This window comes from Hylobates moloch, unplaced genomic scaffold (genome assembly GCF_009828535.3).
Source record: "Hylobates moloch isolate HMO894 unplaced genomic scaffold, HMol_V3 SCAFFOLD_12, whole genome shotgun sequence".
Taxonomy (NCBI): domain Eukaryota; kingdom Metazoa; phylum Chordata; class Mammalia; order Primates; family Hylobatidae; genus Hylobates; species Hylobates moloch.
Window position 1 is genome coordinate 20,582,486 of NW_026652287.1, and position 26,634 is coordinate 20,609,119.

The 26,634-nt window shown below is 39.8% G+C and overlaps 1 protein-coding gene and 1 pseudogene across 8 annotated transcripts in view; one reads left to right on the top strand and one right to left on the bottom strand.

Annotated features, from left to right (window-relative positions):
- The window catches only part of HECTD4 (HECT domain E3 ubiquitin protein ligase 4), a 226,734-nt gene that overhangs the window by 38,214 nt on the left and 161,886 nt on the right, over nucleotides 1–26,634 (top strand). The window lies entirely within an intron of this gene.
- Nucleotides 23,478–24,392, bottom strand: LOC131380819 (dnaJ homolog subfamily C member 2-like; annotated as a pseudogene).

A 26,634-nucleotide genomic window follows, 5' to 3' on the forward strand; every position in this document is an offset into this window, starting at 1 on the left:
AATGTTTGCTTTCTGTTCTTTCTTTCTTTTTTTTTTTTTTTTTTTTTGAGACGGAGTCTCGCTCTATCGCCCAGGCTGTAGTGCAGTGGCACGATCTCTGTTCACTGCAAGCTCTGCCTCCCGGGTTCACGCCATTCTCCTGCCTCAGCCTCCCGAGTAGCTGGGACTACAGGCGCCTGCCACCATGCCCGGCTAATTTTTTGTATTTTTAGTAGAGACGGGGTTTCACCATGTTAGCCAGGATGGTTTTGATCTCCTGACCTCGTGATCCACCCGCCTCGGCCTCCCAAGTGTTGGGATTATAGGCGTGAGCCACTGCGCCCAGCCGGCTACTTCCTGTTCTTTCTAAAATAGCATCTTACAAAAGCCATACGTACTCACCTGACAAAATTTGAAAAAGCAAAAGGAAGAAAATATAAATTACTCGAACCTCATTATTTCATGAATTTACTTCCAGGCTCTGTAACAAATGCCATAATATAATTAATATATAGTTAATTTTCTCTTGTAAGCTAATTTTCCTCTAATTGCTTATTCTGGTATTTACTTTTGTGTTTCTTATACTATTAAGGTTTGCTTGTTTGGTTGGTTGGTTTTGTTTGTTTTTGTAGACAGGAGTTAGAGTCATGTTTATTGTTTTCATATCATTTCATTGTCCTGGTTTTTTTCTTCTTTTTTCTTCTTCTGACCTTGTTCTTCCATCACACTTTTTTTTTTTCTTTTTTTTGGTAGGGGACAGGGTCTTGCTCTGTCACCCAGGTTGGAGTGTACAGCAGGGCCATCATGGCTTACTGCAGCCTCAACCTCCTGGGCTCAAGTGATCCTCCTGCCTCAGCCTCCTGAGTAGCTGGGACCACAGGTGCATGCCATCACACCCTACTATTTTTGGCAATTTTTAAAAGTTGGAGTCTTACTATACTAGTCAGGCTGGTCTTGAATTCCTGGTCTCATGTGATCCTCTTGCCTTGGCCTCCCAAAGTGCTGGGACAGGCATGCGCCTCTGTACCCAGCCTGATCTTATCTTTTCTCCTCTCCTCTCCTCTCCTCTCCCCTCCCCTCCTCTCCCCTCCTCTCCCCTCCCCTCCCCTCCCCTCTCCTCCCCTCTCCTCTTTTCTTTTCTTTTCTTTTTTTGAGACAGAGTTTCACTCTTGTTGCCCAGGCTGGAGTGCAATGGCGTGATCTTAGCTCATTGCAACCTGTATCTCCTGGGTTCAAGCAGTCCTCCTGCCGCAGCCTCCCAAATAGCTGGGATTACAGGCATGCACCACCATGCCTGGCTTATTTTATATTTTTAATAGAGACAGGGTTTCACCATGTTGGTCACGCTGGTCTTGAACTCCTGACCTCAGGTGATCCACCTGCCTCGGGCTCCCAAAGTGCTGGGATTACAGGTATGAGCTACCGCATCTGGCCCTGATTTTTTTCTTAATCCAAACATTTTATATGTGATAGGAAAACCTCAAGACAGTCCAGAGACCTACTGCCATCTTCCCCCTAGTCTACCCTCTTCTGTGTTTATACTTATGTGCCTCTGCCCTGTTGACCTTTTTGTGAGCTCTTGAGTTAAGCTAGTTTTGGAGTTTGTATTTTGAACAGAGGTGTTGGATGGCTTGTTTAGTTTCTTATAGTGTGGCAGTTTACCAGGTCATGTTCTTTATGCGTAACACTCATCTGAATTGTTACAGAAACCAGAGGACCAATTTATTAACACCCCTGCAGTTTTTGGTTTTCAGTTTTAGAGTTTTGCTAAAACAGGACATTCTAGGATATTTCTGTAGTTGTTGTTGATTTTTCTCCTTAAAGCCATTAAAGGTTGGAAATACTTGGAGTTAAAATTCTAGAAGTTGTCCCTTACAGTTTTAAATGAATGGAAATCAAAATTTATTACTAAAAATTGTTCGGTGATCTACAGACTTGCCTTAGGAAGCTTTGTAGAGAGAGATTTAGGATTCACATTAAGCCCTATTCAAAACCCATTCCATTTTCCTCTCTGCCATAGTTGGCTTCCTCCAGGCAAGTTCTTCTCAACTCTCAGCTTGTTCAGTCACAAAACCTGAAGATGCTACCTATCAGAGCTATTTATACAGTATTGTCTTTTTTAAAATGTCAGTGTTGTTATATGCATATTTTTGCAACTTGTTTTTTTCACTCAATATCTGGCCTCAGCTTTGTTCACATGTATATCATTCAGCCTCTTTATTTTTTAGCTTCCTCACAGGTGATTTAGCCCTTCTCCTGTTGGTAAATATTTTAGGTTGATTTCACTTTTTTTTTTTTTCCAAGAGATGGGGTCGGTCTCTCTCTCTTGCCCAGGCTGCAGTATAGTGGCATGATCATAGCTCACTGGAGCCTTGAACTCCTGGCCTCAAGAAATCCTCCCGCTTCAGCCTTTCATGTAGCTAAGACTACAGGCGTGTACCATCACGCCCAGCTAATTTTAATTTTTTTTCGTAGAGGTGGGGTCTTGCCGTGTTGCCCAGGCTAGTCTCAAACTCCTCACCTCAGATGATCCTCCCTCCCTGGTCTCCCCAAGTGCTGGGATTACAGACCTGAGCCACCATGCACAGCCTCAGTTTTTTCTCTAATACAAACAGTGTTCAATATTTTTGTACCTTCAAATGTTTTTTAATCCTTGCAGTGCATATTACTGCTTTGTACATCAGAAGCCATGTCATACATAAAGCTTATTGAATTGCATTTGGAACCTGCTGTTTAATTTATTTAGAAATAGAGTTCAAAGAAATAGAATGTCAAATAATTTGAAGGATAGTTTTGAAAGAATGCTACCTATGTGCTCTGGGACATCAAGGATGCAGGTTAAACCTTTTACAACATATTTATGTAACAAAAATATTTTTAAGCCTAAGTGGTTGTACATTTATTTTCTGTTACATTTGGTACAGCAGATTTCCAGTGTAATAAAAAAAGATTTGACATGTCTTTGGAGGTGATTTTGCTGTAGCTTTAGGAGTTTTTGTGAAATTCTAAAATTGTACAGTTATATGATTTTGAACATAAAAGAAGGAACCTTGTTTCATTTTACTAGTAACCTCTGAGTGTTAGAGTGTTGTAAATTACATGTGCATCAGTGTAATAAATTACAGTGTTTTTGAAGGAACTTTCTAAGATGTAAAATTTTTTGGTTGTGATTTATGCTTCATTTTAACTGTTACATTGCTTACTAGGGAAAGGATTTCTTTGGTGAAAAAGCATATTGGAAAGAGAAGTTGAACTTTAGATGTCTTGTGACATCACAGAAGATAGGTATGAAATGGTATAATTTGGCATACATGGTTTTGGCAGCAAAAATTTAATCAGATCTCACAGAGGCAACTTCTTCCTTAAAATCCATTTTGCACTAGAGTTTTTTTCAGTGTTGTAGAATATTTTCATGTATTCATCCTGTAATTACTTCTAGGCAGAACTATAACTCAGATGTGATAGTAAAAGCAGCATTAAGATCAGGCAATTTTATATATTTTGCTTTAATAGTTGAAACAATTCTTAGAAGTTTGAAGTTATAGGTTCCAAAGAAAGGTCATAAAAACTAGATTACATTTCTTCTTGTTTTTTGTTTGTTTGTTTGTTTGTTTTTAAATAGACAGGGTCTTACTCTGTCACCCAGGCTGGAGTGCAGTGGTATGGTCATTGCTCACTGCAGCCTCAAACTCTTAGGCTCAAGCGATCCTCCCACCTCAGCCTCCTGAGCATGTAGGACTACAGGCATGCACTATTACAACTGGCTAATTTTTAGTTTTTTTGTTGAAAACAGGATCTTGCTGTGTTGATCAGGCTGGTTTTGAACTCCCAGGCTCAAGCAATCCTCTTGCCTTGGCCTCCCAAGGTGTTAGGATTACAGGTGTGAGCCACCATGCCCGGCCTTTAGTGTTTTTCTGATCATGGGATAGGACCAATAGTTCAACAATAAATCCTTTTGTGAGAGATTGTATTGTACTTAATGTCAGATGGCAATAGTTAGCCTTCGACAATAAATCATTTCATATATCAAAAAGTGAAGCTATAGATTATGAGCCAATTTAGGCTTTCTGAGGTCCAAATGAGAGGAAAATGGATGAGCAAACCTTTGGGGTCTAGAGTCATATTATTTTGGGTGAGCAGTGTTTGACATATAGTAGCTTCACCAGAAAATTTTGCCTTTGGATATAAATCCATTTCAACCAAGAATTTCTGGATTTGTCCCTGGTCTGCTAAGATGGGAGTTGAATGACTATCTAAGTACTATCTAATATGGTTAAGCTTTGTTTTATCTTCTTTTTAGTGGTTTATCCTTAGATTGCTTGCTCCCTGCCCCCAACACATATTAAGTCTTAGCTGGGAAAGGTACATTTAATTTTAGCTAGTCGGTTAGTTTTTCTGAACATTTGTTCTTTGCAGACTGAGGGAGACAGATGGATTTGAATTCTAAAGTGCAGTCTTTTGATGTAGCAGAAGAAATAACCGGTAAAGCGATAGACGAGGTTTCCAGGGAGTTTTAATTAGTCAGGCACAGCTGTGAGCAGGAATTGACAGGAAGGGCAAGATTCAGTGGCATAAAATAGGTAACATTTCTCATGTTTCTTAGAGGGACTTAGTGGTCAGCCATAGTTATTGGGAATTTTTATTGAGTAGTCACTGGATGCATATTCACATTCAGCCAGTTACAAACCACAGGTTTAGAGGCACAGGTTAATGCCTCTGATCTTAAAAAAGGTGAAGGGTCAGAAGTCTCAAATAGAAGTGCTGACCTGGGAGTGCATTTGGAAGTGGTGCCTTATTGTGTCTGTTGCTCTTTCTGTAGTTTGTTTGTCTTGTTTGGGGGAGCATGTATGTTCACTAGCAGGTGGCATTTTTTTTTTTTTTTCTGTTTTTTTTTTTTTTTTTTTTTTTATACTTTAGGGTTTTAGGGTACAGGTGCACAATGTGCAGGTTTGTTACATATGTATCCATGTGCCATGTTGATTTCCTGCACCCATTAACTCGTCATTTAGCATTAGGTGTATCTCCTAATGCTGTCCCTCCCCCCTCCCCCCGCAGGTGGCATTTTTAATGTACGTGCACTGACAGGTAGCATTTTTAATCAGTTGCTCATTCAATAAATATTTGTCTAGCATCTATTATGTGCCAATTTCTCTGGCACTTGTGATACACCGGTGAGCAAAATAGACAAAGCTGTAAGCTATACTGATAAGAGTTTAGAGTTAATTTGAAAAAGATTTTTTAAAAATAATATTAGTAAATGTTATTGAGTGCTTACCTTGTGCCAGGTGTTGTGTTTTGTGCCTTATTTCAGGAGAAACAATTCAAGACACATTGAGGTTTGAATGCAGAAGATATAAAGATGAATGAATGTAAATCCCCACCCTTGAGCATGCAGTCTATCAGCATCCTTCTGGTACCTAATAATTATATGTAAAATTTGTCAAATTCGGCATATGAATAGAATCGTTCCTATGCACAATTCTGAGGATTGATAAATTTTGCAAACAGGGGCTTTCTGTATCTTTTATGAGAGATTGTATTGTTGTACTTAATGTCAGATGGCAATAGTTAGCCTGACTGCACACACTCTATCAAGGGAGTCACCATAGACCAGGCGTTCTCATCCTCAGTACTATTGACATTTTGAGCCAGATCATTCTTTGCTGTGGGGCTGTCCTGTGCATTGTAGGATATTAGCAGTATCCCTGGTCTCTACCCACTAGGTGCCAGTAGCTCGTCTATACTTGTGACAACCAAAAATATCTCTAGACCTTGCCAGATGCCACCTGGAAGACAGTTTCTCCCTCCCACCTCAATGGGAGAGCCCCTGGTCTAGGCTTTAGTCTCCCCCAGACAAGCAATAGCTCCTTCCAGAGGCAGAGCTGATTGCAGCATCACCCCAAGTGTAGCTTGTGCATCAGCTCACACTGTTCCTAAAAATGTGAAGCACTTGGGCTCATCACACCTTGCACTGGGAATACTTTCATTATACAGTGATAGAGCCACATCTCTAGAGAAACCATTTCATGCTTATCAGCAGTGGGGATAGTGATCTTAGTCTGCTTTCCAGTACTAGAATAATAACCAATAGGAATTACAATTTTTTATTATTAATTATATCATATACAGATGTTCTTTGACTTATGATGAATTACATCCTGAAAAACCCATCATAAATTGAAAATACTCTAAGTTGAAAGTGGGTTTTCTTTTCTTTTCTTTTTTTTTTTTTTTTGAGTCTCACTCTGTCACCTAGGCTGGAGTGCAGTGGTGCAATCTTGGCTCACTGCAACCATTGCCTCCCGGGTTCAAACAATTCTCCTGCCTCAGCTTCCCGAGTAGCTGGGATTACAGGTGTGTGCCACCATGCCCGGCTAATTTTTGTATATTTTGTAGAGACGGGGTTTCACCATGTTGGCCAGGCTGGTCTCGAACTCCTGACCTTAGGTAATCCACCTGCCTTGGCCTCCCAGAGTGCTGGGATTATAGGCATGAGCCACTGTGCCCAGCTGAAAGTGTGTTTTCAGTTTATATTTTCCACTTATGGTAGGTTTATCTAGATGTAAGCATATCGTAAGTCAGGGACTGTCTGTATTTAAAAGGTCTGAGTGGATGTGTATGTGCATGTTTGTGTATCTCTATCTTTTGGGTAGCCCTTTTAAATACACACACACAAACATACACACACACACACACACCCCTTATTTTCCTGTGATCCTACCATCCAGTTAAGATACAGACCCTTACTAGTACGTTTAAAGCTCCTGGTCAGCTGTACAAGACCAACACTCCCTTTCTTCCACATAGGAAACTGCCCTTCTGAATTTTGTTTTTCTTTTGCTTTTTATTATTTTATCATATTATGCATATAGCCCTAACCAATATAGGGCTTATTTTAGTTTTGTGTGTTTTAAGACTTTATTATATAAATGTAGTATGTCATGTGTATTTTTTTGTGACTTGCATTTTCTTGGACCCTGCATGCGTTATATGATTCTTCCGTGTTGATATGTGTCACTATACTTCATTTATTTTCACTGCTGCATAATTTTGGATTATATAACTATGACACAGTGTACCCATTCTCCTGGTGGTGGATTTTTGGGTTGTTTCCACTTTTTGATATTATAAACAGTGTTGCTACGAATATTCTTGTTCTTGTCATCTGGTGGTCATGTGCAAGAATATCTATAGGGAATTACCTAGGAGTGGACTGATGGATTGTAGTCTAGTCCCTGCAACCTGTAAATGTTATCCTATATGGTGATGTAGTTTGAATATATGTCCCTACCAAATCTCATGTTAAATTGTAATCCCCAGTGTTGGGGGTTGGGCCTGATGGGAGGTGTTTGGGTCGTAGGGGCATATTCTTGGTGCTGTCCTCACTGGTGAGTGACTTCTCAGAAGATCTGTTTTTTTTAAAGTATGTGGCACCTCCTCCTAACTCTCTCTTGCTCCCACTCTGCCATGTGAGAGATTCCTGCTCCCGCTTCGCCTTCCTCCACAAGTAAAAGCTCCGTAAGGCCTCCCTAGAAGCCAAGCAGATGCTGGCACCATGCTTTCTGTACAGCCTGCAGAACTGTGAGCCAATTAAACCTCTTTTCTGTATAAATTACCGAGTCTCAGGTATGTCTTTTTTCTTTCTTTCTTTCTTTTTTTTTTTTTTTTTTGAGATAGAGTCTCACTCTGTCACCCAGGCTGGAGTGTAGTGGCATGATCTTGGGTCACTCCAACCTGCACCTCCTGGGTTCAAGCGATTCTCTGCCTCAGCCTCCTGAGTAACTGTGACTACAGGCACACACCACCACGTCTGGCTAATTTTTGTATTTTTAGTAGAGATGGGGTTTCACCATGTTGGCCAGGCTGGTCTCGAATTCCTGGCCTCCAGTGATCTGCCCACCTCAGCCTCCCAAAGTAGAATTACAGGCGTGAGCCACTGTGCCCGGCCTCAGGTATTTCTTTATAGCAATGCAAGAATGGCCTAACACATACAGAGAAAGGGTCTTTGTAGATGTGGAATCATCAGTATTTAAATGCAATCATAAGTGTCTGCATAAGAGAGAGGCAGAGAGAGATTACACAAAGAAGAGATTAAAGTTATGCGGCCACAAACCAGGGAATGCTGTCAGCCAACAGGAGCTGGAAGAAGCAAGAAACCGATTCTTTCCTAGAGCCCCTGGAGGGAGTGCAGCCCTGCCCACACTTCGATTACACAGCCCAGTGATACCGATTTCAGACTTCTAGCCTCCAGAACTGTGAGAGAATAAATATCTGGTGTTTTAAGCCACAAAATTCATGGTGATTTGTTACAGTAGGCACAGGAAACTAATATAATGCATTTTCAGCATAATTGGATAAATTGATTTCCAAGGTTTTTGCACCAATTTCTATTTCCACCAGGAGTGTCAAAGAATTGATCCACATTCTTTCAACATTTTTCCAGCAGGAGATTTTTACTAAGCAATTCTGTAAAACTAGTGTAAATTTAAAAAAATTTAGTTTGGAATGCAAAAACAAGAAATAATGGAGTATATTAATAAGAAAGTAAAACTGTTAATACTGTAGTGTTGAATACTGTAGTAATGAAGTCGAGGGATTTGGTTAAGTTTATGCATATGTTGTAGATAATGCATTATAACTATTATTTCACTTGCCTCATCCATCAACCAGTTAATATTTTCTGCACACATTCTTTCTTCTCTCCAGAAAGTAATCCAGTGATTTGTTGGTACTCATTACGTGAATTGGCATACTCTTTTGTTTCTGTTTTGTTTATTTGTAGTTTTACTCTATGCCATCCTACAAAATATTTTTTGGCTAAACATAGATTGGTAAGAGTTTTTTTCTGTTTCTGTCTTTCTGATAACTCTAACCTTTCTGCTCAATTAGATAGTATATTTGTGCATATATTTTGAGGGAACAGATGTTAGTTGTTAATCCCAGAAAATGTATTACCCCCTTGTCTCATGAAGTACATCATTTGATGATAAAAATATTGCTCATGCTAACAATAATTGGACCTTAGAGGTGAATTGCATTTGACACTTAAAAGTTTTAAATGCATTTTCTCATTTGATTAATTTGTTTGCCTTAGAGGTAAGTCATTTAAACAAATATATTTACTTCTAAGGAAACTGAATTAATATTAGTTGTTTATAAACAGTTTTGAGTCTCAAAGTTTCTATCTGCAAAACTAAGTGGTGAATTGAGGTGATTTAGCTAGGCCTGTTTTAAAAGGCTGCTGATTTTAATAGCTTCCTAGCATTGGAAGAAAAAATTCTTGTGTGTCATTTACATTACAAGAACTATCATAAAAGGCTACCAGTTTCTTCTTGATCACAGCCAGTGATCATAATCATTCAATATACCCTATTTCGTTTTTGACAAGCTTTTGTTAAAAAACTTATTATAACAAATTTGGAAAATTGTAAAAATACGTAAGAGTAGGTGAAGTCACGTAATAAACCCTTATGTACCCATCAGCAAGTTCAACAATTATCAGCTCGTGGCTAATCTTATTTCATTTGTACTTCTACCTACTTCTCTCTTTCCCACGTTATTCCCATATTACTTTGAAGTAAATCCATTACATGTTATCTTATCTATAAATATTTAAGTATATATCAAAAGATGAGTACTCCTTTTAAAACATAACCACAATCAATCATATCTTTTAAAATTAACAATAATTATTTAATATAATTAAATATATTGACAGTATTCAAATTTCCAATTTTTATAATTGCGCTAACTTTTTTTCTTTTTTTGAGACGGAGTCTTGCTCTGTTGCCCAGGTTGGAGTGCAGTGGCACGATCTCGGCTCACTGCAAGCTCCGCCTCCCAGGTTCACGCCATTTTCCTGCCTCAGCCTCCTGAGTAGCTGGGACTACAGGCGCCTGCCACCATGCCCAGCTAATTTTTTGTATTTTTAGTAGAGAAAGGGTTTCACCGTGTTAGCCAGGATGGTCTTGATCTCCCGACCTTGTGATCCACCTGCCTCGGCCTCCCAAAGTGCTGGGATTACAGGGGTGAGCCACTGCGCCTGGTCTAATTGTGCCAATTTTTTAAAACGGCTGTTTGAATCAGAGTCTAAATAAGGCACACATACTGAGATTGGTTGATTTTTTGTTTGTTTGTTTTGTTTTGTTTTGTTTTTTGAGACAGAGTCTTACCCTGTCCCAGGCTGGAGTGCAGTGGCGCGATCTTGGCTCACTGCAACCTCTGCCTCCTGGATTCAAGCGATTCTCCTGCCTCAGCCTCCCAAGTAGCTGGGATTACAGGCATGTGCCACCACGCCCGGCTAATTTTTGTATTTTTAGTAGAGACGGGGTTTCACTGTGTTGGCCAGGCTGGTCTCGAACTCCTGACCTCAGGTGATCCACCCACCTTGCCCTCTCAAAGTGCTGGGATTACAGGCATGAGCCACCGTGCCCAGCCAATGTTTTTTTTTTTGAGATGGAGTTTTGCTCGTGTTGCCCAGTTTGGAGTGCAGTGGTGCGATCTCGGCTCACCACAGCCTCCGCCTCCCAGGTTCAAGCAATTCTCCTGCCTCAGCCTCCCGAGTAGCAGGGATTACAGGTATGCACCACCACGCCCTGCTAATTTTGTATTTTTAGTAGAGATGGGTTTCTCCATGTTGAGGCTGGTCTTGAACTCCTGACCTCAGGTGATCCGCCCACCTCAGCCTCCCAAAGTGCTGGGATTACAAGCATGAGCCACTGCTCCCGGCTATGTTTTTTAAACTATAATTCTTTCCCGCCACAAACAAACTTTCTGCCTTGCAGTTTATTTGTCGAAGAAAATTGGTTATTTGTCTTGTTTTCTGCAGTCTAGATTTTGCTTATTTCATCCTCATGATATAGTTTAATATGTTTTTTCTGTGTTCACTATTTTCTGTAAATTCATATTTGGATCTCTAGACCATGATTTAGTACCACTCAGGTTTGATTTTTTTTTCCCAAGACTTCTTCATGGGTGATGGTGTATAACTTCATCAGCGCACACATAATGTCTGCTTGTCTCTTTTTGTGATGTTTGCAGCTGCTAAAGCTCACTGCCTAAATCTATTAAATCGGTAGAGATTGCAAAACAATGATTGTCTGTCTTTCACTTATTAACTAGAACACTTATTTATTTATTTATTTTCATTTTTTATTTCCATAGGTTATTGGGGAACAGGTTGTGCTTGGTTCCATGAGTAAGTTCATTAGTGGTGATTTGTGAGGTTTTGGTGCACCCATCATCTGAGCAGTATACGCTGCACCCAATTTAGAGTCTTTTTTTTTTTTTTTTTTTTTTTTTGAGACAGTCTCACTCTGTCGCCTAGACTGGAGTGCAGTGGCATGATCTTGGCTCACTGCAACCTCCGCTTCCTGGGTTCAAGCAATTCTCCTGCCTCAGCCTCTCGAGTAGCTGGGACTACAGGCACGCACCACTGTGCCCAGCTAATTTTTGTATTTTTAGAGACAGGTTTTCACCTTGTTGGCCAGGCTGGTCTCGAACTCCTGACCTCGTGATCTGCCCGCCTCAGCCTCCCAAAGTGCTGGGATTACAGGCGTGAGCCCCAATTTGTAGTCTTTTATCCTTCACCCACTTCCCACCCCTTGAGTCTCCAAACCCCATTGTGTCATTCTTATGCCTTTGCATCCTCATAGCTTAGCTCCCACTTATGAGTGAGAACATACAATGTTTGGTTTTACATTCCTGAGTTACTTCACTTAGAATAATAGTCTCCAGTCCCATCCAGGTTGCTGCAAATGCCATTAATTCATTCCTTTTTATGGCTGAGTAGTATTCCATTGTGTGTGTATATATATGTATATATATGTATATACATATATATACACACCACAGTTTCTTTATCCACTTGTTGATTGATGGGCATTTGGGTGGGTGGCACATTTTTGCAATTGCAAATTGTGCTGCTATAAACATGCATGTGCAAGTATCTTTTTTGTATAATGACTTCTTTTCTTCTGGGTAGATATGCAGTAGTGGGATTGCTGGATCAAATGGTAATTCTACTTTTAGTTCTTTAAGGAATCTCCACACTGTTTTCCATAGTGGTTGTACTAGTTTACATTACCACCAGCAATGTAGAAGTGTTCCTTGTTCACCACATCCATGCCTACATGTATTACTTTTTGATTTTTTTGATTATGGCTTCTTTTTTTTTTGAGATAGAGTTTCCCTCTTGTCACCCAGGCTGGACTGCAATGGCAGGATCTCTGCTCACTGCAACCTCTGCCTCCCAGGTTCAAGCAATTCTCCTGCCTCAGCCTCTCGAGTAGCTGGAATTACAGGCACCCACCACCATGCTGGCTAATTTTTTTTTTTTTTTTGTATTTTTAGTAGAGACGGGGTTACTGTGTTGACCAGGCTGGTCTCGAACTCCTGACCTCATGATCTGCCTGCCTCGGCCTCCCAAAGTGCTGGGATTACAGGTGTGAGCCACCGTGCCTGGCCGATTATGGCCATTCTTGCAGGAGTGAGGTGGTATGACATTGTGGTTTTGATTTGCATTTCCCTGATCATTAGTGATGTTGAGCATTTTTTCATATGTTTGTTGGCCATTTGTGTATCTTCTTTTGAGAATTGTCCATTCATGTCCTTAGTCCACTTTTTGATGGGATTGTTTGTTTTTTTCTTGCCAATTTGTTTGGGTTCATTGTAGATTCTGGATACTAGTCCTTTGTCAGATGTATAGATTGTGAAGATTTTCTCCCACTTTTACTTATTTATTTATTTAAGAGGGAGTCTATCTCTGTCGCCCAGGCTGGAGTGCAGTGGCGTGATCTCGGCCCACTGCAACCTCCACCTCCCGGATTCAAGCGATTCTCCTGCCTCAGCCTCCCAAGTGGCTGGGACTACAGGCACACACCACCACACCCAGCTAATTTTTGTGTTTTTTAGTAGAGATGGGGTTTCACCATGTTGGCCAGACTGGTATTGAACTCCTGACCTCAGGTGATCCACCCACCTCGGGGTCCCAAAGTGCTGGGGTTACAGACATGAGCCACCGCACCTGGCCCCACTTACTTAAAGTGAAGTTTTCTCTCATCAGCCATTTGCTTACCTAGGTGTAGAATACATATGAGAAATCAGGATAAATGTTTGCATTTCTCCTTATATTAAGCAATTTTCAAAATAATGAATTGGTTTGCCAACGTCCTCTAGTGATAATTTTCCTTTTTGTAAGAGTATGAACTTGTGGATTTAAACATTTGATGTTTTTCTGTCCCTTGCATTATTGTGCTTTTTTTGTTTGTTTGTTTAATAGATACAGGGATTTTGCTTTGTTGCCCCGGTCTTGAACTCGTGGGCTCAAGCAGTCCTCCCTTCTTGGCCTCCCAAAGTGCTGGAATTACAGGCATGAGCCACCATGTCTGGCCTCTATTGTCCATACTAATCTGGCAATATCATTGTTTCTCAAAATGGATAATTTTTTTTCTAAAGAAGATATACAAATGGCCAATAAGCCCATTAAAAGATGTGATGCTCAACGTCATTACCCATTAGAGAAATGCAAGTTAAAACTACATGAACATACCACTTCACACCCACTAGGATGACTGTAATCAGAAATACATAATAACGAGTGACACCAAAGATGTGGAGAAATTAAAATCCTCATGTGTTGCTGGTGGGAATGTAAAATGGTGCAGCCATCTAGGAAAACAGTCTAGCATTTCCTCTAGCTGGTAAACATAGAGTTAACATATGACTCAGCTGTTCCATTTTTAGGTATTTACACAAGGGGGATGGAAACATGTCTATATAACCTGTGCATGAATGTTCATAGCAGCATTATTTGTAATAGCCAAAAAATGAAAACAATTAAAATGTCCATCAACTGATGAATGGATAAATAAAATGTGGTCTAGCTATACAATGGAATTTTATTCAGCAACAAAAGTAATGAAATATTGACACATGTTAAAATATGGATGACCCTTGAAAACAGTATACTAAGAGAAAGAGACCAATTACAAAAGACCTCACATAATATGATTCCATTTATATGAAATGTAAAGAATAGGCAAATCTATAAATATAGAAAATAGAATAGTGGTTGCCAAGGGCTGGGAGATTTGGGGAAAATGGAGAGTGACTGCTAATAAGTTCAGGGTTTTTTTTTTTTGTTTTTTTTTTTTGCCGTAGGGTGGGGGTGTGTGATGAAAATGTTCTGAAATGTGACTATATTATACTAAAGGCCATTGAATTATATTTTAGGTGGATGAATTTTATGGTACGTGAATTATGTTACAACAAACCTTTAATAAAGATTATATTATTTTTTATAAAAGGAGTCCCTAAAGTCACCCAAGGAGCTTACTTAAATGCAGATTCCAGGGCAATATCCTAGACCTCTGGAAAAATCTTTAGAAATGGATTCCAGGAATCTTTTTTTTTTTTTTTTTTTTTTTTTTTGAGACAGAGTCTTACTCTGTCACCCAGGCTGGAGTGCAGTGGCACGATCTTGGCACACTGCAACCTCCACCTCCTGGGTTCGAGTGATCGATTCTCCTGCCTCAGCCTGCCCAGTAGCTGGGATTACAGGCTCATGCCACCAGGACTGGCTAATTTTTGTATTTTTAGTAGACATGGGGTTTCACCATGTTGGCCAGGCTGGTCTCAAACTCCCAACCTTAGGTGATCTGCCTGCCTCAGCCCCTGAAAGTGCTGGGATTATAGGTGTGAGCCACCACTCCCTGCCCCAGGAATCTGTATAAAGTGACCACATCCAGGGATTTTGATGCACACTGTTTGAGTGACATATTATCAAAGTTCTTTATTATGCTTTGTGCATACCAGTAACTTCCTATTTCTGCTTCTAGTGTAATAGAGAATAGGTCTTCCTCTTCCACATGACAGCCCTTCAGTGTTAGGGAGACAGCTCCCCCTTCCCACCCGTCTCTTTTGCAGGCCACGCATCCCCAGTTCCTTAACCATTTCTCATGTGACATGATTTCCAGATTAGTCAAATCATCTTCTGGACACACTCTGGTCTCTTAATGACTTCTTAAAATGAGGTACTTGGAACTGAACAGGATATTTCAGTTATAGTTTGACCATTGCAGAATATAAATGGGATTATTACCTCCCTTGTCCCTGACACTGGAATTCTACTGATGCATTTTAAGATTGCGTTAGCTTTTGAAAACAGTGTTGGCTCAAATGAAGCTTGTGTTTAACTCAAACCTCACTTACACCACCCCTGGCTCTCCCAGCTTTTATCTAGTCAGGTCTTTGTTGTATGACGATCAGGAAAAATTCCCTTTCTTGTTGGTGATCTGGTCTAAAACATGGAAAGAGTATCTTTAATGTCATAACAATTATTTAACAGTTTCAACTTTTTCAGAGCGTTGACTGTACATGATCTCCTTAGATTTTAACAACTGTGTAAAATGAAGGGAGGTGCTACCCTCGTTTTATGATGCAGAAGTACAGATTGAGAGACCTGAAGTAAAATGCCTAAGGGGAGGGAGAGTTATTTGCAGAGGCTGGCATAGAACCTAGTTCCCCCAACTCCGTGGTTCGAAATCTTGGCTGAACATTGGATTCACCTGTGGGGTTTAAAAAACTGATGCTGGACTAGGTGTGGTGGCTCATGCCTGTAATCCCAGCACTTTGGGAGGCCAAGGCAGGAGGATCACCTGAGGTCAGGAGTTCAAGACCATCCTGGCCAACATGGTGAAACCCTGTCTTTACTAAAAATACAAAAAATAGCTGGGCGTGGTGGCACGTACCTGTAGTCCCAGCTACTAGGGAGATTGAGGCATGAGAAGCACTTGAATCCGGGAGGCGGCAGTTGCATGAGTCGAGATCGTGCCAGTGGACTCCAGCCTGGGTGACAGAGCGAGACCCCATCTCAAAAAAAAAAAAAAACAAAAAGCCAAAACACACCGAAACAAAAAACTGACGCCTAGGCCCCATCCTCAGATATTCTGAGGTAACCAGACCGGGGTGGGACCAACTCACTACTCTTGTTTAAAAGCTGTCAAAACAATTCTAATATTCAGCCAGGGTTGAGAACAGCTGCCTTAAATCATATTCTGATGTCCCCTCCCCCTCACCACATGTATTTTCTTCATCTAATTAAAAGGTTCTTATGTGGAAGAGACAGGATTATTTTCCATCATTCCAGAAGGCAAAAGTAAAATTAGTCCATGTGGGAGAGGATTACTCAGATGTACAGTGGAAACCAGGTGTAAGTCCTAAGAGGATTATTCTTGGAATTTATTTATCTTCTCATTCATTAATTTATCAAACACTTATGTGCCAGACACTGTGCTCAGCTCTGGGGACACAAACATGAGTATGACATGGTCTCCCCCTTTTGGGGCTCACAGTTGAAAGGGAAGACAAACTGTAAATAAATAACATCATAATGGAGTGTGGTAAGTATTACACGTATCAGAGTTGTGTAATTTCCTTTTTAAATTTGTTATAGTTTTGTATTAAAAATTGTCAATAGTGATTTTCTTACCATAATATATTTATGCCAAGCATTTGGTGAATATGTTGCACTATATTAGTCTTTACATTAAGTATGTAATTCAAGCAACAGATAAAGTTAGTCTGCAGAAATTTTGTGGAAATATCTTCTTTCTCTAAATACTCCTAATAATAAAATGTACAGTAGTATTCAAACCATTTTGAAGAGTTTAGTCCTATGTCTTCCTTTTTTTTTTTTTTTTTTTTTTGAGACAAAGTATCACTCTGTCGCCCAGGCTGGAGTGCAGTGGTGCGATCTCAGCTCACTGCAACTTCCCACCGCAACCTCTGCCTCCCAGGTTCAAGGGATTCTCCTGCCTCAGCGTCCCCAGTAGCTGGGATTACAAGCACCCATCACCACGCCTGGCTAATTTTTGTATTTTTAATAGAGATGGGGTTTCACTGTGTTCGTCAGGCTGGTCTCGAACTCCTGACCTCAGGTGATCTGCCTGCCTTGGCCTCTCAAAGTGCTGGTATTATAGGCGTGAGCCACTGCACCCCACTAGTCCTCCAAATTTTTGATTTTTAAAAAATATTTTTATTAAAAAAAGTAGAGATGGGGTCTCAGTATGTTGCCCAGATTTGTCTCAAACTCCTGGGCCCAAGCAATTGATCCTACCACTTAGGCCTTCCCAAGTTTTGAGATTATAGGCATGAGCCACTGTACCCAACCTCCAAATTATATTCTGTTAATTACTGAGCATAGGTATATGATCTGTATTTATTTTGTCAAGATTTTATGTTGATGAAAAAATTATTTTGTAACATGGAGGAAATTTTAGATATAGATTTGATGCCTCCGACCAACTCTCAAGAGCCGCTCTGTATATCACTCACTCTACTTCCTTTATAGATACCATTTATTAAAAACAAATCAATAGGCCAAGTGTGATGGCTCATGCCTGTAATTCCACCACTTTGGGACACCGAGGTGGGTGGATCTCTTCAGGCCAGGAATTTGAGACCAGCCTGGCCATCATGGCGAAACCCTGTCTCTACCAAAAATACAGAAATTAACCCAATGTTGTGGTGGACGTCTGTAATCCCAGCTACTCGGGAGGCTGAGGCACGAGAATCGCTTGAACCCAGGAGGCGGAGGTTGCAATGAGCTGAGATTGCACCACTGCACTCTAGCCTGGGCAACAGAGCAAGACTCTGTTAAAAAAAAAAAAAAACCCCAAAACAAATCAATACATTCTTATTAAAACAGCTAAAACACTTTTCCTTATAGTTTGTAGCTGACCTTCTGATAAGAAGTATGTATACAGTACTGTGAAAACTCAGAGAAACTGTTTTGGAAAGGGGAAGAGAAAGAGAGGAAATCAGAGTTTCTCAAAGTAGGTCTTGATGGAGCAGAGCTGAATTTTGAAAGGTAGGATTTACATTGAGTCGGGTAGGCATTCAGGCAACAAGAGCAGGGAGATGGAAAAATAGAACCCTGGTCAAACGGACAGCACAAAAGATCAAAACTGGGCAGGGGCCACAACAAGATGGAACTTTCATGGTAAAAGAATTTGAACAGTAATTTCTTATGTATTGGAGTCCTCACAATTCTGACAATCCTGCTGTCACCAGCAGTTATATGAAGATCTGGGAAAGTCACCATATGCTGGAGAAAGTTTTGCAGGGCTTAGCCAAAACTAAAAAATCTAGCAAGAAGTCAGAGTCCATTCCAGTTTTGGCATCTAGTTAGAGGCTAAAACTCATGAATTAAAGTGTGGAAATTTAATATCATCATTCTCAGTTAGGTTTAAGACCCTTTTTACAAATAAGAGATATTGAAAGTGAGTTTGAATAAACACATATTTCCAAGTTGGATAAGGTCATGCAGCTTCAGGGTCTAATTTAATTGATAAGTGATCCACCCTGGGTTTGGGCTTCAGTAAGAGAGAATTCCACCCTCCCATCATGATGTACTTACTTGGCTCACATGAGAGCTTTCAAGTCTTTGTTGATTGCAACGTGCAATTCAATTTGGCTATGATTGCTGTCTTCATTATGTGAAAAATGGTAGAAAAAATCTGTAGAAAGGTTTAAGCATCTATTCTAACATTTGAGAGGGTTTCAGTATTCTGCCTTTACTTAAAAGTTTTGTATTGGCAGGGCATGGTGGCTCATGCCTGTAATCGTAGCACTTTGGGAGGCTGAGGCAGGAGGATCGCTTGAACCCCAGGAGTTTGAGATCAGCCTAGACAACATGGTGAAACCCCACCTCTAAAAAAATTTTAAAATTAGCTAGGCATAGTGGTGCGCGCCTGTAGTCCCAGCTACCCAGGAGGCTGAGGTGGGAGGATCACTTGAGCCCAGACAGTGGAGGTTGCAGTAAGCCAAGATTGCACCACTGCACTCCGGCCTGGACGACAGGGCAAGACCCTTCTCAAAAAAATAAATAAATAAATAAATGAAAAATTTTACATTGAGGTTGCAAGTCTAGCCAGTCGATCTCCTTTAAAATAATCCAAGTATAAATTCCTTTTATGCTGACAGGTTCATATAATGAATTGAATTGGTTAATGTCCCATACTGGGGAGTATAGTAATATAATTCATCTGCTTAGAGCCTGAGTGACCCTGAGTTTTAAACATCATTTCCTTTTGTAAATTGAAAGGTTTTATTGTTCATTGATAGTTCCCAATATCTGCAGGGTCTTTCCCGTTTACCGTCCTGTCTTCCGTCCTAACCAGGAACATAATCAGCTCTACATTATTTGAAATTAACTGCTGCCAAAGTACAACAGATGGGACTAGTGAACTGATGTAAGGAAAGCATTTCCTGTGGTACTTGTGTCACCATTTGTTTGACTACCAGTTATTTAAAGATAGCGTTTGCGTGTGAAAAATTATCAGTGTTAGTTATGACTGCTTTTCTTTTTTTTGTCTTTGGAAACTCAGAAGTTCTAAGCATTTCTTATGTATAAACAATGTAACTTGTCATTAGTCTGTTGTTTTTGAAACAGAGAAAAAATAACATCCATGTTTCTATTATCACAAACACTAATTTCAAAATTGAACAAGTGTGTTTTACAGACTCCTAATTAGACGGCATATGCAATTTTTATACTGCTTTTTATTGTGGTTTTAATGATTTTTATTTAATATAATGATTTGATTTAATTTAATGTTTTATTTAACATAAATAAAAAATCATTAATATTTCATTTTGAGATGTTATAATTTAATTAAACACTTCCTTTTTTTCTCCTCCCCGAGATGGAGTCTTGCTCTGTCGCCCAGGCTGGAATGCAGTGGCACGATCTTGGCTCACTGCAACCTCCGCCTCCTGGGTTCAAGCAATTCTCCTGCCTCAGCCTTCTGAGTAGCTGGGACTACAGGCATGCGCCACCACACCCAGCTAATTTTTGTATTCTTAGTAGAGACGGGGTTTCACCAGGCTGGACTCAAACTCTTGTCCTCATGATCTGCCCACCTCGGCCTCCCAAAGTGCTGGGATTACAGGCATGAGCCACCGCGCCTGGCCCAACACTTCCTTTTTTATACATTGAGATTGCTTCTACCTTTCTCACTATAATAAACAATACTGCAATGAATATCTCTGTGTATTTCTTACTTCTAGAATATTGCTTTAGGACAAATTCCTAGAAATATAATTTCTATTTCTTTCAGAAATATGCTCAAATATATGAGAAGATGATTTTAGCTTCTTACTTGACCCTTTTCAACAATTATCTCTCTGCTATTCTGAACAGCAAAGTAGATGGAAATCAATGTTTATCCTTACAGGATTATAGTAGTTTATGCTAATGATTAGTTAATGTCCTTATATGTATATATAATATTCTCTACCACTTCAAAAGCGTCTATATGCCTATCCTCACTCCTACACTTATTTGAAATGCAGGTTGGCATTTCACATTTCACATCATGGCTGGCTGGTATGTGTTGTCCAGTATTTTCCCAGAAAAAAATGGAAATAAATTAGTAAATTGGCTAAAATGATCTGATTGTCTGGTTTTTTTTGTTTTTGTTTTTGTTTTGAAACAGGGTCTCACTCTGTCACTCAGGTTGGAATGCAGCGGTGCGATCATAGCTCACTGCAGCCTTGAACTCTTGGGCTCAAGCAATCCTCCTGCCTCAGCCTTTTAGGTAGCTGGGACTATAGGTGCATGCCACCACACCCAGCTAATTATTTTTTATTTTGTAGAGACTGTCTTGCCATGTTGCTCAGGCTGGTCTCAAACTCCTGGCCTCAAGATCACCTGAACCTTCCAAAATGTTGGGATTACAGGCGTGAGCCATCACAGCTGGCCTGACCACTCTGTTCTTCTATCAAATATTGTAGTCTTGTTCAAAGCCAGATTTGGCCAGCAAAGAATATTTTACCCACATTCAATTAGACTTTCCAGAATGACTGTTGCCTTAGTTTAAAAACACTTACGTTGGCCAGGTGCGGTGGCTCATGCCTGCAATCCCATCACTTTGGGAGGCCAAGGCAGGAGGATTGCTTGAGCCCAGGAGTTTGAGACTAGCCTGGGCAACATAGCAAGACCCTGTCTATACAAAAATTAACGGAGTGTGGTGGTGCAGGCCTGTGGTTCCAGCTACTTGAGAGGCTCAGGCTGCAGTGAGCCATGATCGTTCCACTGCACTCCAGCAGCCTGGGTGACAGAGCAAGGCTGCTGGAGTCAGCCTGTCTCAAAAGAAAAAAAAAAACTGCAACGAAACACATATGTTATGTGTGATTAAAATAATACATTAAGGCTGTGAGTTACTTTGGCAGTCATTCCCTTAATTAGGGTAACGTTAGCATTATCACCAAAGTACAGTTAGTAACCCTTCTGATTAAGGATGACAGGGATATTCCCTTTTCCTTAAATAGCTTTCTACTTTTTTAAAGAGAAAAATATTAAATTTCTAATGACATTTTGGTCAAGAGCAGTGGTTTTATGTGAGGATCTGAGACAAATCATTTAATATTCATAAGTACCAGAATAGATGTGCCATAGCTGACTTACAAAAACCCAAAGGTATGATGTCTTTTTATAAAATGATTTTAGGCCATGACCTTCAAAATTCAGAATTCTAAAAAAACAGCGGCATAGCAAACAGTTCTGAGTTTTCATAAGGGGCCCCTGAAATGGATAATGCTGAGTAGCCTAATGGATTTCTGAAAGCATAGTGTGCTTTAGATACTGCTAAATCAATAAACACAACAGTCGTTTAAGTGTGTATGTTATATAATATTTGGTTAATTATATTATAACTCAAATTCTTTCAGTGTACTTGTCTTTTAAATTGAATGCTAAATATAACTAGACTACTTGTAAAAATAGAATGGTCAGAAAAATGCAGAGTATATTATGTCATTTTTGTAAGCTATATTAATATTTAGAGTTAGCTACAGATTTTGTCATGCACATCATTTTATGTACCATGAAATGTCATATTTCAGAAGTACTCATGTTTAATAATAAAAATAAATAGGCCTGTTTTATGTTACTGAGTTGTTCGTCATTTGAGTTCAATAAAAGACTATATTGAATTTTTTTAGTAGTTGCTTCATATAACATAAGTAGATGATCGGTGTACCATAAATAAAAATGTATGTTGAGTACATAGGTAGGTATTTTATATAAAAGAGTTGTTTTGGGTGGAAGAAATAACAATACAGAAAAGCTTTTTTAAAGTGCCAAAAACTTATAATTTGTTTAGATGTTTATGACTGGGAAGATGATCAAATTTAAAATTTTGCAGTTTTTCATATCATTGAAAAATATTTCATTAATCATTATTGATTGTAATAGTGGAGGCTGGTTACTGATTTTTTGGGGGAATAGCACTAAAAAACAAATGAAAATAGGCAGTATGACTTCCTTGAGTTTGATAACAGCTTCAAGGCAGGTGGTTGCCCTTGAAATGTGATCATTTTTTAAGGAACTTGAGTTATTTTATCTGCTGTCATCTGAAAAATAATCAAAAAGGTAATGTGTGTTTGGTGAATCTAAATAAAAGGGTAGGGAAATACAGTTTTATATTACTTGATGGTGAAGGACATTTAATCAATCATTATTTGTTTGATGTGGTTGTATTAAAAACTAAGTAAGTGGCTGAGTGCAGTGGCTCACGCCTATACTCTTAGGACTTTGGGAGGCTGAGGCAGGCAGATCGCTTGAGCTCTGGAGTTCAAGACTAGCCTGGGCAACATAGGGAGACCCCCATCTCTACAAAAAATACAAAAAATTAGCTGCATAGTGGCACGTGCCTCTAGTCCCAGCTACTCAGGAGGCTGAGGTGGGATGATTGACCACCTGAGCCTGGGAAGCTTGAGGCTCCAGTGAGCTAAGATTGCACCACTGCACCCCAGCCTGGGTGAGTGAGACCCTGTCAAAAAAAAAGAAAGAGCACCTCAGTAAAAAATACCTCTAATTTTTATTTTTAATGATACTATTTTCAATATATCTTTACCCAGTGACATCTAGTTGAATACAACTGTAGTCTGGTTGGAATTTTTTTCCTTTTTATTTAATTTTTAAAATTATCATACAGTCAAACTGGCCTTTTTTGGGAGGTGTGTAGTTCTATGAATTTTAACACGTTATTAATTCATGTAACCACCACCACAACTGGGAACAATTCCTTCAACCCCCCCAAAAAAACTCCCTCATACTATCCCTGTGTAGTCAGACCCTACCCTTACCCCTAAACCCCGGTAACCATTAATCTATTCTCCATTACCATAGTTTTCTTTTTTCCAGAATGTCACAGAAATGAAATCATACAGAACATAACCCTTGGAAATTGGCTTCTCTCAACAAAATGCCATTAGATTCATTGAAGTAGTTGTGTTTATCAATAGTTTTTTTCTTTGTTAAGTTGTTGGTTGAAATTTTATGGCATCCTGATATTACATCAGATCTGATAAGCTGGCACTGAATTTTTTTAAAACTATGAATATTTTTCATATTAATTAACTAAGATACTTATAGTTAATTTTTTGAATTGGAATTTGTTGTTTTGTTTGTTTTCACAGTATTTTCAGTTTTATTATAAAAGTACACACCCAATAAAGATTAAGTCATTTCTTAACTCTACCTGCATTCAACCCTTGCTCTTTTTGTTTATTTTATTTTATTTATTTATTTTTAGAGACAAGGTCTCACTACTAGGCTGGTCTTGAACTCCTGGCCTCGAGTGATCCTCCCACCTCCTCCTCCCTAAGTGCTGGGATAACAGGCGTGAGCCACCACGCCCAGCCAACACTTGCTCTTGAGCAGCTTTCTTTGCTTTTACCATCTTGGCAAGTTCCTTGCATCTTTTCATGCAGCCTTTCTTTGTCCTGCCAGGTACTGCTTGTGCTGTTTTCTCTCATCTTTCAGGTGTGTTGACTGGGTATGTTTTCAAAGCTTGTTCAAAAAGCTTCTGTTCATTGTCCAAGGGGTGAAGTGGTTGCATGGACCTTAAAATCATTCTGAAGGTGTTTCATTGTCTGCTTGAGGCAATGTTCCTTTTAAAGTTTATCAAAAGCCATTTTTGTTTGTCATCTTTTTGATGAGGGTCCAATTTTTGGAGGCTCTTTGCTTTGCCTGTACCACCTTTGGTGGTTGTCTTAACATCAGTAGAAGAATGTATGTTGATGTAATTAGCAATAACTTCCCAACTTCCCATCTTGAATTCATCCCAGCAGGGAAGAGATTCATAGCTTTAACTTGTAGCTGCAGATCATCTTCTTACCAGTTGTTGCTGCCATTTCCACCTCTGCCAGTTTATTTCTCTGCATTCTTAGATGCCTATCACATACGAGCCCCAGCTTCCTCTTTCTCCTTTGTAATTTGTTCTTTTATTTCTTCTGTTTTCTCAGAGCAGCCATTCCTACTTCTTTTGTAGATGATGTGTTTCATTCAAGTACTCTAAGCTTTCTAGTTAAAGCTGATTACAAAGTTTTTCTACTTCTTCCATCATTTCTTTTTTTTTCTTTTTTGAGACAGGGTCTCCCCCTGTCACCCAGGCTAGAGTGCACTGGTGCCATCATAACTCACTGCAGCCTTGACCTCCTGGCCTCAGGCAGTCCTTCTGCCTTGGCTTCCCAAAGTTCTAGGATTACAGGCATGAGCCACCACACCTGGCCTTCTTCCATCATTTTAACCCACCCTGCCTCACTGTTGGAAAAGTGATTCCAGATCTTAGATGAGTTTCGAAGTTTTTGCCTTTCTTTTTCTTTTCTTTTCTTTTTTTTTTTTTTTTAGCAGATGAAGTCTTACTATGTTGCTCAGGCTGGAGTGCAGTGGCTATTCACAGGCATGATCATAGCCACTGCAGCCTCGAACTTCTGGGCTCAAGCAATCCTTCTGCCTCAGCCTCCCAAGTAGCTGGGAGTATAGGCCTATGTCACCCACCTAGCTTGCCATTCGTTTGTAATGTTTTTTTTTTTTTTGGATGTCTTTTTCTTTCTTTGCCAATAATACTTGTTGTCTAATTATCAGTTCTTTCTCCTTTGCTAATTGAGCAGCTTCTAATTCAGCGTATCTTTGTTTTTCTTTAGCTTCTTGCTCCTTTTGTTTTGCTTTTTGTGTTGTTGTTTTTAAATTGTGAACTTTTTTCCAATTCAATTCAGTGATTTGCATATGTAGCTAAGCAAGGCAATTACAGTGTTTGCATTGTTTTGGAAATTCTTGTTATTTTATTGGGCTAAAATATTAATAACAAATTTCTAAAGGCAAAATTTGAGATAAAAGAGTTTTTTTCCAGTTTGTAAGGGAAATAAATTGCACTATGACCTTTCTTAATGTCAGTGCCAAAGACCTGGCAGAATTTTCTTTGCTTTTGTTCCAGGCCTCTTCCCACCCTGACTTTCTGGTCTACTGTGAACCAGGCACCTCTATTGTCTGATAATCTGTTTCAGTGTGCTTGCGCCTAGAGTGCCCTCCTTTGTTGATTACGGTAGTCTGTTCATTTTGATCTAGTCAAATTTATGTGTGTAAACTCTTTGCATTGTAAATTTAGTTTGATTCTTGAGATTTAGTTTGATCTTGAGAGCTGGTTCCTTTCTTAGTTGATAGAAGATATAATGGTTTTATTATCCCCAGCTGCTGAAAATGGAGGCCTCCTGATAATTGTATGTTTTGGCAAGAAAACAATCTAATATGAATTGGATAAATCTATCCCATGTCACACATTAAAATAATGTGTTAACACTATTATGAATGGCGTATGTGGCCAGGCATAGTGGCTCAGGCCTGTAATCCCAGCACTTTGGGAGGCCAAGGTGGGCAGATTACCTGAGGTCAGGAGTTCGAGACCAGCCTGGCCAACGTGGCAAAACCTCATCTCTACTAAAAATACAAAAATTAGCCGGGCGTGGTGGCACGCCCTTGTAATCCCAGCTACTAGGGAGGCTGAGGCAGAGTTGCTTGAACTTGGGAGGTAGAGATTGCAGTGAGCTGAGATCGGCCACTGCACTCCAGCCTGGGCGACAGAGCAAGACTCCATCTCAAAAAAAAAAAATGGGGTATGCTTCAAAACCAAAGAACCATGAATAATCCATCATTTATTAAATATATATATTAGGTTTTGAAGAACAGAGATAAAACTTGGTTCCATTTTTACCGGTACTCTGCCTGGCAATAGGAGTTAGAAACTTTAACTTTTTTTTTTTTTTTTTGAGACGGAGTCTCACTCTGTCACCCAGGCTGGAGTGCAGTGGTGCGATCTTGGCTCACTGCAACCTCTACCTCCCGGTTCAAGCAATTCTTCTGCCTCAGGCTCCTGAGTAGCTGGAACTACAGGCGTGGGCCGCCACGCCTGGCTAATGTTTTTTGTATTTTTAATAGAGATAGGGTTTCACCATGTTGGCCAGGCTGGCCTCAAACTCCTGACCTCGTGATCTGCCCACCTCGGCCTCCCAAAGTGCTGGGGTTACAGGCGTGAGCCACTGCGCCTGGCCTAGAAACTTAACATTTATAACTCAAGATCATTTACTAAAGGTTTATGCTTCAATTTTTTTTCTTTTTTTTGTAGTATTATTTTTTGAGACAGGGTCTCACTCTGTCACCCAGGCACCGTCATGGCTCACTGCACCTCTACTTCCCGGGTTTTAGCAATCCTCCCACCCCAGTCACCCAAGTAGCCGCAACGACGGGTGCACACCATGAAGCCCGGCTATTTTTTGTGTTTTTGGTAGAGAGAGGGTTTCACCATGTTGCCC